Below are 12,860 nucleotides of genomic sequence, written 5' to 3'. Positions count from 1 at the left end.
GTTCCCCATTGGTTTGTTCATGTCATGTGTCCTTCTTTGTCTGCTATAAGTAGTCAGGTTTTTGTCGTTGTGCCTGATCGTGTATTAACGTATGTAACCTGCTGTCGGTGAGTCTAGTCTGTTCATGCCACGTCAAGTCTGTTTCTGTCAAGTCAAGTCAAGTCTCTGTTTATTGTTTGGATGTTTGGATTTTTGGATTATGCACCGCTGTAAATAAACTGCACTTGGGTTCATCTATGCTCGCCTTCAGTGGACTGATTGTTACAACACCAAATTTGGTATGCCTAATCTGAAGGCCTTTGCGATGTTAAATTGCGAAGCTTTTGAGTTTTCGTTAATGGGCGTGTCCGTGGCGGCCTGGCGAATTTCGATGATTCGCCATGAAACAGGAAGTTGCTATAACTCAGACATACAATGACCAATCTGCCCCAAACTTCACATGTTTGATGAGACTCCTGACCTGAACAGATTGACATGCCCATATTCAGTTATAGTCATAGCGCCACCTACTGGCAACAGGAAGTGACATATTTTACACTGCGATGAACTACTCCTAGAAATTTTATGACATCAATGTATTTTTTGTGGTCAGTCTAATCTAAAGGCCTGTGCGATGTTAAGTTGTGAAGATCTTGAGTTTTCGTTAAAAGGCGTGTCCATGGCGCCGTCACGAAGTTCGATGTCTCGCCATGGGAATAAAAGATGTAATAACTCAGGCATAAAATGTCCGATCTTCCCCAAACTGCACATGTGTGATAAGAGTCCTGGCCTGAACACATCTGAAGGCCAAAATTCCATCAGGTGTGGCAAAATGGCTCGATAGCGCCACCTATACACTTTCAACAGAGTGCGCCTCGAGCTATGTTTCACGTGCATGTACAAAAATCGGTATACACATGTAACACACCAATACCTACAAAAAAGTCTCTTTGTATGAAATCCGAATCCCAACAGGAAGTCGGTTATTTAGAATTTTCTCTGCAAAATTGGCGTTGTTTTTGCCATTTTCAGGGGTTGTACTTTAACAAACTCCTTCTAGAGATTTATTCAGATCAACACCAAACCTGGTCAGTGTAATCTTAAGCCCTTTGCGATGTTAAATTGTGAAGATCTTTAGATTTTGTTAAAGGGCGTGTCCATGGCGGCCTGACAAATTTCGATGTTTCGCCATGAAAAAGGAAGTTGCTGTAACTCAGACATACAATGTCCAATCTGCCCCAAACTTCACATGTTAGATAAAACTTCTGCCCTTAACAGATCTACATGCCCACATTCAGTTATAGTCATAGCGCCACCTATTGGCAACAGGAAGTGACATGTTTTACGTTGCAACAAACTACTCCTATAATTATTTTGAGATTAACATATATTTTGTGGTCAGTCTAATCTAAAGGCCTGTGCAATGTTAACTTTTGGAGATCTTGAGTTTTTGTTAAAGGGCGTTTCCATGGCGCCATGACAAAATTTGATGTCTTGCCACAGCAAGAGAAGTTGTTGTAACTCAAGCATAAAATGTTCAATCTTCCCCAAACTTCACATGTTTGATAAGAGTTCTGGCCTGAACACCTCTGAAGGCCAATATTCCATTATAATGACAGCGCCACCTGCTGGCAACGGTAAGATTGGCACATATATGGGATATACTTTGATATATTCCACTTATATTTAGGACATTAAATGCATATTTCTCAACGTTCACCTTTTTACTAAAGCCACACGATGGCGGTGAGCCCGGGTGCGAGGGCCCGTTCATCGCTGCTTGCAGCTTTAATTAGTATTATTATTATTATTACAGTGCCAAATGAATCGCCTTTTTGAAGGCCTAAACATACTCAAAAAGTCAGGAAAATTTGCACACACCTCCGAACTGGCGAAAATTTACGTCTGATATGGGTTTCAGAAGTGGGCGTGGCAAAATGGCTCAATAGCGCCACCTATACCCCTTCAGCGGTGTGCGCCTCGAGCTACGTTTCACGCACATGTATACAAATCGGTACACACATGTAACACACCAAGACCTACAAAAAAGTCTCTTGAAGCAAAATTCTAAACCCATCAGGAAGTCAGATATTTTTTATATTATGAGCACATTTTTTGTCATTTTTGCCATTTCCATGCGTTGTATTTTAACGAACTCCTCCTAGAGATTTATTCAGATCAACACCAAGCTTGGTCAGTGTAATCTAAAGCCCTTTGCGATAATAAATTGCGAAGGACTTGAGGTTTCGTTAAAGGGCGGGTCCATGGCGGCCTGACAAATTTCGATGTTTCGCCATGAAATAGGATGTTGTTGTAACTCAGGCATAAAATGTCCAATCCTCCCCAAACCTCACATGTTCGTTAAAAGTCCTGCCCTGAACACATCTGAAGGCCAATATTCCATTATAATGATAGCGCCACCTGCTGGCAACAGGAAGATTGGCACATATATGGAATAAACATTGATATATTCTACTTATATTTATGAGTTTAAACGCATATTTCTCACCGTTCACCTATTAACTAAAGCCACTCGCTGCCAGTGAGCCCGTGTGCGAGGGCCCGTTCATCGCTGCTTGCAGCTTTAATGTTGTTTTGTGTTTTGACAAAATAATAAAAAAGTTCAGTCAAATGTTTAATATTTTTTCTTAAATGATAAGTGTGTGCTCACCCTGCACTCTTTCCCATGCAAGGATTAGCATGAATTTACAGGAGTATTTAAACAAAAACGGCCAAACAAACAAAATGTGAATGGTTTTGTCACGCTGTCTAGTCTCTGTTTCCCTGGGTGTCCACTAGTGGGCTTACTTCCCCTTAGGCACTTCACCGTAGGCACTAGAATTCCTCTAGTCCTGTCCTGTCATCACAGTAATTGCACTCCTGTTAATTGCACCAGGTGCAGTCACTTTATTGTCATTAGCCTCCTTATAAATACCAGTCTTTTCCTGTTGTTTGTATGGAGTCCTTACCTTTCGTGTTGCCAGCCTTCTCGTCTTCCGAGATTCATCCCTGCCTTCTCGTCCTCCGAGTTCCCGTTCCTTTCCCTTTCCTGTTCTCTCTTTTGTTTATTTGTTTTGGACTGATTGTTTGGTTTTGACCTTGGCTGTTTTTGACCTCGATTTGGATTACCCCAATAAACATCTGCGATTTGATCTCTCTCTCTCTCCCTGTGTCTCTCTGGGTCACGATCGTCACAGAAGGACTCCATCACTGAGATCCAGCTGTATTGTCTATTCATGTTTCCTCCCCAGCCACCGAGCGGGATAGAGGAAATGGTTTTGAGGGTACCCGCCTGGTCGTGTTTCGTGGGACCAGGGGAGGTCGCTCAGAAGCGAGTGGTCGAGAGGAGTTCCGGCATCGCTCTCCACTGTGGCCCCCCGTCGACCCTGGGTTTGAATGGAAGTCGCCATCTCACGTTTGTCTTGCTGCTCTGCCGCTCTGTCCAAGCATGGCTGCATGGACAGGCGTGTGGAGTGTTGCCCAGAACATAACCATACCACCAACACTAACTGTATGCAATTATAATTGTCAGTAAATATACTTGGAAGTGGTCCTGATTGAACTGTATATCGTGTCACTTGCATAGAAAATGAATATCAGGGTCAAAAGGAAATAATGATAATACTTGAACCATCCTTAGCTTGCACATTTCTTTCATTTTGAAAATCACAGCTACTGGTGATTATGACATTATGACTACAAAATAGTCAAATAGTCAAAGTGTTTGTTTTCTGTTCTAGGTAAGATCATTTACACAAGGTGTTATAGGCCTGGGTAAATAATTAGAAAATAGTAGTTCTGTCGAATGAGAAAAGTTCAGTCATGCATTTAAGATGTAGAAATGATGTGTTTGTCAAACACATCCAAAGAGTTTTCTACTCGTGTGAAAAAAGCACTTGGGTGCATAAATGTAAAAACAACAAATACGATTTTGCTCATAATTAAAATGTAGTTTACTCAGTTTACTGTGTGTGTGGTTCAGATATACCCTATGTTATGGGGAACAATGATGGCAATATCCAAAATCCGTGTGGATTGTTTTGACAATTTTGCTGGATGATAAATTGTCCAAGAAATTATCACGATAAACGATAATATTGTCGTTCTAAGACCAGTTTCAATTAATATAATGATAATGGCATAATAACGCAAGGGACAACTTTTCAAAGATCAATAAATTTTCATTTTATTTTATGGCAGATTCAGAGCAAGAAATACTAACATGTTGTGTGGCTTAAAATTAGTTAATTTAGTATGTTATATTATGTTTATTAGCCAGTAAGGGATGCTCATATTTACCGTTTAACCTTTAACCGAAAGTAAACATTTTGACCAAACATCACCTCTTTTTTGTGCTCAAGTTCGTTATTTCAAATGCAGTATGCACACTCATAATGGAAAACACACTCGTTTTTTCCAAGCGCCCGCAACGCATCGAAAACAACAGCTTTTCAGAATGCCGCAAGCGCACCACGTCATGTGAAAAGAACAGACTCAATCAGCTTCCTTCGGGGTGAAACACTGCAGAGTTTTTTTTTACTTTTCTTCGAAAATAAATCTTGTAGCAGAGTTAAAGCAAGGGTTTCTCTGTGGTGGAAATCGATTGCTGAAATGTCGTTGTTGTAACGGAGATCGCAGCTGATGGATGCTTAGCAACGTCAGATGTCTCAGGAGCGCAGCTGCCCGAGCGCTTTGGAAAGAAGGAGAAAACGGCGCGTGCGTGTTTGTGTGTTAACTGGGCGCATTGACACATGCAATCACACGCCTACAGACATATTTAGCTGCGCAAGCCAAATGAAGCGAGTGAAAAGTAGGCCCATTTCGACAGAAAGGGCAACGAAGTTACTTGCAAAATATGCTACGCGGTATTAAAATAAAGCAGTAGTGCAAGTACAATGCTGTATCACTTGAGACGCAAACATCCACAAGGAAATGAAAGGCACTTCCCAAAGCTGGCCAGAGCGAGAAGTTATCTCTTTATTCCCGGGACATCTGTGCCATTTGGATAGGGTGTTTTCTACCAGCTGCGCTCCAGACTAACCCCACATCGTGACATGTTACATTATTTAAATAAACATTTTAAAAATAAATTAATCGCAGCCGAAAAAATTATCAAGCTCATTCTTTTTTTTATCGTGTGATTAATTGATTTATCAACTATCGCGACAGGCATAGATGCGATACTGTAGCTGACGGCAGCATGTTTACAATTTTATCTCTAATAGTATCGATCTTGGATGAAAAGTAGGCCTACTTCATAAAGTCATTACTGTTGTGCTGGGGGGAAATGTCAACCTGTTGATGCTTTTTTTTTTGTTAATTTAGTCACTGTATTGAATAAATACCTAGGGTTATGTTTGTTTTATTCTAAAATAGAAGGAAAATAAACAGATCTAGCAGTTTGTAATGCTTTTCTGTAGGGTAGTGGACAACACTTCTGGAGTGAACGCTGGCGCTGTTAGCTGCCGCTGCTCCTGCGATGAAATTTTATTTTATTTGCTTTTATTAAGTATTTGTTTCAATTTGTTTTAAATTGTGTCTAAATTATTTGACCCTGCAAATTTACTATAAGCCAATGAGTATATTTTAGCTACCCATTATAGCAATTTTCTGTCTCTGCTGCTCTGCTGCTCCTGGTCGATGGTGTGTGTACCTGTTGACTGTCTGCACCCCTAGCACCTCCAGCCTGGAAACAACAATCATGAAGATTGCAGACTTACTTGGCCGGATCATTTGTCTGTGGGCCATGAAGATCGCCATTTGTTCTGCCTTATTCCATCCCGCGGGGTCGACGCTTCAGTACTCGGCGGAGGAACTTCTCCAACTTCGGTTGCGTTTTACTGATCCTCCATCAACACTACGCTTTCATCCAGACATCACCGGCCAGCACCGTAGGAAATATGTTCACCGTGGATCCCGTCGATCCTACAGCATTTATGACTCGTGTAAAATACGGTAATTTTGGTCGCAGAAACCTCGTCCAACACGGAGGTCAAAGTGGATTGTTGACCACAGCGTCCTCTCCAATCTTAAAAGATTGTCAGGTATTGATTCCAGTAAAAACAACCTGTCATTTGGATTGCTTAACATCCGCTCGCTCTCTGGTAAAGGACCTCTACTACATGACGTGTTGTCTGACCGTAAGTTGGATTTTTTCTGTTTAACTGAAACCTGGCAGAAACACGGTGACTACTTTCATTTGAATGAGTCTGTTCCTTCAGGATATACTTTTATTTGTAAATCCCGCACTATTGGCCGCAGTGGGGGTATTGCGATTCTCTATAAGGAGAAATGGAAAGTATCACAATTAACTGTGCCCACATATTCCTCCTTTGCATGCATTGCCATAAAAATAAACGGGGCCATACCGACTATTCTCATTACTGTTTATCGCCCCCCTAAAAATAACTCAAGTTTTATATCTGAACTTTCTGACCTTTTAACTGATCTGTGTGCCATGTCTTCCAATGTAATTATGTTGGGTGATTTTAACATTCATATGGACAATTTGAGAAATGCAAGTACATGTGATTTTTTATCTTGTTTGGACAGTTTTGGCCTGCAGCAGTTTGTGAATTCTCCTACTCACTCTAAAGGTCATATTCTTGACCTTATCTGCTGCTCTGGTTTAGCACCATATAATTGTATTGTTTCTGACCTGTCTCTATCAGATCATTTTCTAGTCTCTTTCTGTGTTCAGTTGACAGTTTTTAAGTTGAAGACGGGCCATAGTATCACTTTTCGGAACATAAAGAACATTGATGTCTCTAATCTTGCTGATGAACTGGCCAGCTTCTCAAACAAAGTGAAATTCTCTATTCCTGATGTTCTGATTTCCGTTTACAACAGTGGACTAACTGAGATCTTGGATGTTTTTGCTCCTGTTAAAACTCGGACTGTCTCTTTTAATATTTCTGCTCCATGGTTTACCCCTGATCTGCATCTACTCAAAACTAAGGGACGGAGGCTTGAACGTTAATTTGCTAAATCTGGTTTAATGGTACACAAAGATATGTTGAGTGATCATATGTACCATTATAAGGAAGCTCTGCTTAAAGCAAAATCAGATTATTATACTAATATAATTGGAGCCAGCGAAGGAAACTCTAGATCTCTTTTTTCTATAGTAAAGAAGGTTTCCTGTCCAGCAGATGTCATGCCTTTAAGCCTGTGTTCTACAGAACAATGTAATAATTTTATGACTTTCTTTGAGTCAAAAATTAATAAGATCCATCAGCAGTTGGCTATCAGTAATTTAGCTCTAAATCCTCTGAGTCTCTTAGTCCCACAAATGACTGTACATTGTACTTTTAATTATTTTACCCTACCACTTACAGCAGAGATACGGGATCATATTCAAAGATCTAAATCCTCCACTTGTCAGCTCAACCCAATGCCTACTTGCTTGGTTAAAGCCGGTGTATCATCACTGTCCTCATTATTCACTAAAATTATTCATTGTTCGCTTGATACCGGGCATGTACCGTCCTTCATGAAAACCTTAAAAAAATAGGGGCTGATCAATTAAATTTTGAAAATTATAGACCGATTTCTCACCTGCCATTTATTACTAAAATTTTGGAAAAGTGTGTCAAAGCTCAAATTCATGAACATCTGTCCAAGAATGCATTATATGAACGTTTCCAATCTGGATTTCGTTCTCATCATAGTACTGAGACGGCCTTGGTTAAAATAACTAATGACTTATTAATAGCAGCTGATTCTGGTATTCTGACTATACTAGTCCTACTTGATCTTAGCGCGGCATTTGACACAATCTCGCACAAGATACTTTTGGACAGGCTATTATCTATAGGAGTCACGGGTACCCCCTTGTCCTGGTTTAGATCATACCTAACCGGTCGTAATCAATATGTCCAAATAAAAAATTATAAATCAAGATCATATAGAGCTAACTTTGGAGTTCCTCAGGGATCTGTTTTAGGGCCTCTTTTATTTATGATCTACTTACTTCCTCTTGGTTTCATTTTTAGGAAATACGGTATTAATTTCCATAGCTATGCTGATGATATCCAGTAGTATTTATCTTCTAAACCTTGTAGTTCTTCTCATCAACCTGTTTTGAATGAATGTTTATCTGAAATTAAAGCTTGGCTTTCAGTTAATTTCCTCAAACTAAATAGTGACAAAACCAAAGTTTTATTAGTAGGTACTAAATCAACTTTGGCTAAATCTGATTGTCCTTCTTTAGTTATTGACAATAATGAAATTTATCTTTCTCAAAAGGTCAGGAGTCTGGGTGTCATCCTGGACAGCACACTCTCCTTCGAAGCACATGTAAATAATATTACGCGCCGCATATTTTCATTTGCGTAATATTAGCCGACTTCGTCCTTCTCTCACTAAGAGCAGCACAGCAATTCTAATTCATGCGTTGGTCACTTCACGAATTGACTATTGTAATGCTCTTCTCTCTGGTCTTCCTACAAAACTTCATCGTAAACTTCAACTGGTTCAAAACTCAGCGGCATGTGTCCTGTCTAGGACTTCTTTACGCGAGCACATCATTCCAATTCTTCAACAATTACATTGGCTTCCAGTTAAGTACCGTATTGATTTTAAAATTCTGTAATCCTCCGTATCTCACTGATCTTTTAAACATTTATACTCCTTCTCGCTCTTTGAGATCGCCTCACTCTATTTCCCTTGTGTCGCCACGTATTCGCTTAACTACAAATGGGAGCGAGAACTTTTAGTTTTGTGGCGGCTCGGCTGTGGAATTCGCTTCCCCCCAACATACGGAATTGTGACAGTCTTCAAACTTTTAAATCCCGTCTAAAAACTTATCTTTGTACTCAGACTTATGTGTGAATTGCAGTTTTCCTTTCTTTGTGTGATGGATGTAATTATGCTGTACATTTTATGATTTTATTTTTATATTGTTATTATTTCACTGGTTGTTTGCTGTAAGGTGTCCTTGGGTGTTCAGAAAGGCGCCTTTAAATAAAATGAATTATTATTATTTATTATAGTGTAGATTTGTTTTCCTCCAGCTGCTCTCCATTTTCCAGGCTGCTCTCTTTAAGGTACGAGTGTGCTCACACCACGGTGTTAGACTATTTTCCTTTATCTTCCTTAAGCGTAAAGGAGCAACCGTATCTAAAGAGTCCATAGTTTCTCTTACATCATGAAGTTGTTCTGAGTTTTTGGATGTGCTGAGGAATTTAGATAAATCAGGAAGATTAATTACAAAGCAGTATTTTGTAGGGAAATGTTAGACCATACTTGTAAATATGAGTAGAATTTACAGTTTTAGCTCTATGAAGTTGACACAAGATTATATAATGATCTGTGGTCAACTTGGACCACGTGTTCCTTGTAAACTAGTGATGTGTCATTTGTGAACGAAACGTTATTTTTGAACATATCTTTTAGGTGAATGAATCGTTCTCATTCAATGACTCATACTTCTCGTTCACTGAAGTTCCCCCTCCACAACAGTGTGGCACTATTAGCAGTGCATGCGCAGCTCGATGAAGCGAGTAACAAACATTTCATCCTGTCAAAAGAATTACTCAACCTCGAGCCAATAGCCTCCGAGTATGAGATGTTACGGAGCATGTGATTTGTTGAATGTAGTGAATGAATACGCCCTTCAATGAACTAGTTTCATATGAGTCTGAAGGAGATTGAGAGATATTGTTTGTGATCGAAATGAATGATCTGATACCCATGTCGTTCGTGAACGAGCTGAATGATTTAGTACATCTGGTTCGTGAATGAAATGACTGAACTGGTACACATGTCATTCGTGAACAATTAAATGAACGGATACATGTCGTTCATGAATGTAATGAAATGGTACTGTACATAGCTCATACGTGAGCTAAATGAATGAGAGTAAACCGGGTTAGTCTGCCCTTTAGTATGTTTCTCTAGCAAAATGCAAAGCACAGTTATAGGTACTGTGCACATACGCTTGTTTTCATATTTAGCATACAGAACTGCACATTTAATCCCTGATTTATTAATGTGAATATATAATGAACTGTTTGACCAAACAATTAAAACGCTAATTATGCAAGAAAACCTTGTGCTTTGTTCATCTGAACAACATAATTTGTTGACTTTATATATTGAATGTGATTATGCACACATTTTAATAGAGCCAAATCAGTTTTGTAACAAGTGAATATAACAGATAGACAATGTTTTTCACCACCTGCTGGCATATTTTGTGTAATACGAAGAAATGGTCACTGAATGACTCAGTGAACGAATCTGAACGAATCGTTTTGGTGAATGAACTGAAAATGAACAAATCTCTTAAAGGAATCATCATTTCCAGAACTATTATAAACACATCACATCATAAAATAACCTTGACAACATCAAAGGTGTTCTCTTGTTGGGATACGAACCTCAGCATGTCCATACCATTGGAGAGAGAGAAAACAACCTTATACATTGCCTTGCGGAAGTATTCATACCCCTTCATTTGTTCCACGTTTTGTAAGGTTGCTGCCATGTGTTAAACTGCGTTGTTTTTTAGGATTTAGGCCCGATCCCAATTCTACCCCCTTAGCCCTTCCCCTTTCCCCATCCGTTTCGCGCGTTCACATGAAGGGGTAGGGGTGTCTCGATTCTCTTTTGGTTGGAGGGGTAGGGGTAAGGGGAAGGGCCAGATAGCCCTTCAAACGAAGATTTTTCAGGACAACAGTTAAAACGAAGGGGTATGAATTATCTCGGCAACATGGCTGTTACAGCGAACAAAAAGACACAAAAATGTAAGCTTTTTTGGCATAAATTAAGATTTTAAACGAAAAGTAATCATATGTTTTATGTTACATTCATTTGTGAGTTCATATTAGCGGTCATGTTACTCAAATAAATGTTTGCAAAAAATCGCTTATATTTGCTAACGTCATATCATTACAGACTGCATGATAATGCCACAGCATATGTCTGATCAGTGCGATAACTGCCGTAGACACTGATGGGGCCTAATCCCCCCAATAATTAGAAATCGCTAAACCATTTTCTCAAATATTGCCTATTCGAGAGAGAAGAGAGAGAGAGAGAGAGAGAAATGAAGGTTACGTGTATTCACGTCTGTGCGTTTATCTTTTTAGAGTGAGTTTACTTAAAAACAGTGATTGTATCCTCTCGCTGCTGGACAATATAATATAATATCCCCGGCAAGGACTGAGGGACTCGTCAGAGTAGAAGAAATACTCTTCTTTTTTGTTAACACACCTGATTTAGAGAACCAGCTTGTTAGAAGTGAGCTCCGTGCATGAACTGTGCTCCCACTGACACGCTCCCTACTCCCTGAGTAGGGGAAATCTATTGAAGTTTACCTCACTTTGGAACATTCATTCATGGATTTGTGCAGCGCAACCTCTTCACACACGGACAAGTGTGAAAATCATATACCTCTGTAAATAAATACAATTTAAATTCACTTCTCACACACTTCAGAGCACTTTGAATGGAACTTCACTTCGCAATCATGGCGGAATATTCTGTGATTTCCACTTTGCAGGGCACTTACGTTCGAATAGAACAAAAGTCTGGATTGATAAGAGAAATGTAAAAATGTGCAGAGCAGGGGGGCAGGAGGACTGAAATTGAGAGGTGAAGAGATGAGGAGAAGGATGGCAGAAAATGCTGATGTGCAATGCTTGTGGCATCATAACCAAAAAGGACTTGAGGATGTTAAGATCCTTCAGCTAAATATTTAGTTACTTATGCAGAGTAATCATTTCAGTTTTTTTTTTTTTTTTTTGTGACAATTCTGCTTTTGCTTTGTCATTATGGTGAATGAAGTGTAGATTGATGTGGGGGGAAAAAAAGCTATTTAAAGCAGTTTAACAGTTTAAGCCTGCTTCATAACAAAATGTAAAAAAGAAGGGGTATGAATACTTTCGCAAGGCAATGTAAAAGTTGTAAACTTAATATATAGCCCAAATAGCAAGAAATTTTGGGCCAAATTTTTGCCATCTTAGGTCATTTTGTTTTGGATCACCATTTGTATTGATGAATATAAGTGAGAAGAACCATACAGTAGTGGCCAAAAATGATGTCCAGAGAGGATATTTCTCAATATTTGCTTTTAATGATCCCACAATATCAAAATTTATTTAGTTATTTATTTTTATTTTACACATTACAGGTCGGATTATGGCACATTTGGTTCAATTCAGGGTATACTTCCTAACTTTGTCCATATGTCATTTTGTTGTTGTTTAGGCCAGAACTGTAGTAAATTAATTAACCAATATACTGTTTCCCCACAAAAGTTGTATATTCAACATACTGAAGCCTATCCTGAACACTATTTCTGGGGTTCTCAGAAGCGGAAGTCATCATAGAGAGGTAAACTTCTAGTGTTTTCACCTGAACCTCTGTAAAAACTTACTGAAATTTTTGCACTGCATCTGATCTAAATCATGTGCTTCAATTCTGTCCCAGAAATGCATAGTAGATGCAAATCAACAGTGATAAAACAAGACACTTCATCAGAACCATTGACTTGCTGAATTGCTTAATTTAAATGTTCTAAACCGATCCTTGTCATGTAGCCATGTGTAAATCATTCTCATCTGGATGCTTTACATATCTAAAGATCCTGCTGATTAAATTATGCATGACTATAATTAGTGTAGTAAACACAAAATCTTATTTCATTAATTTGTTTGTTGTTTATCACTTTCTACCACCTATCTGAAATACTATTATTCATTAAGACAGAAATGCAGAAGAATTATAACCTGATGTTAAATGTTTTTTCTTTTTTTCTTTTCTTGAATACCTAAGCTATAAGTTATCAGTGTTCTTTATATATGTTATATTGAAAGCAATGACAATTAATGTCTATGAAGGTATAGAAGCCCATTTGTGTCTTTATGTGTGTGTGT

Source organism: Carassius auratus, chromosome 8 (genome assembly GCF_003368295.1).
Source record: "Carassius auratus strain Wakin chromosome 8, ASM336829v1, whole genome shotgun sequence".
NCBI lineage: Eukaryota > Metazoa > Chordata > Actinopteri > Cypriniformes > Cyprinidae > Carassius > Carassius auratus.
This window is presented reverse-complemented; position numbering follows the sequence as displayed.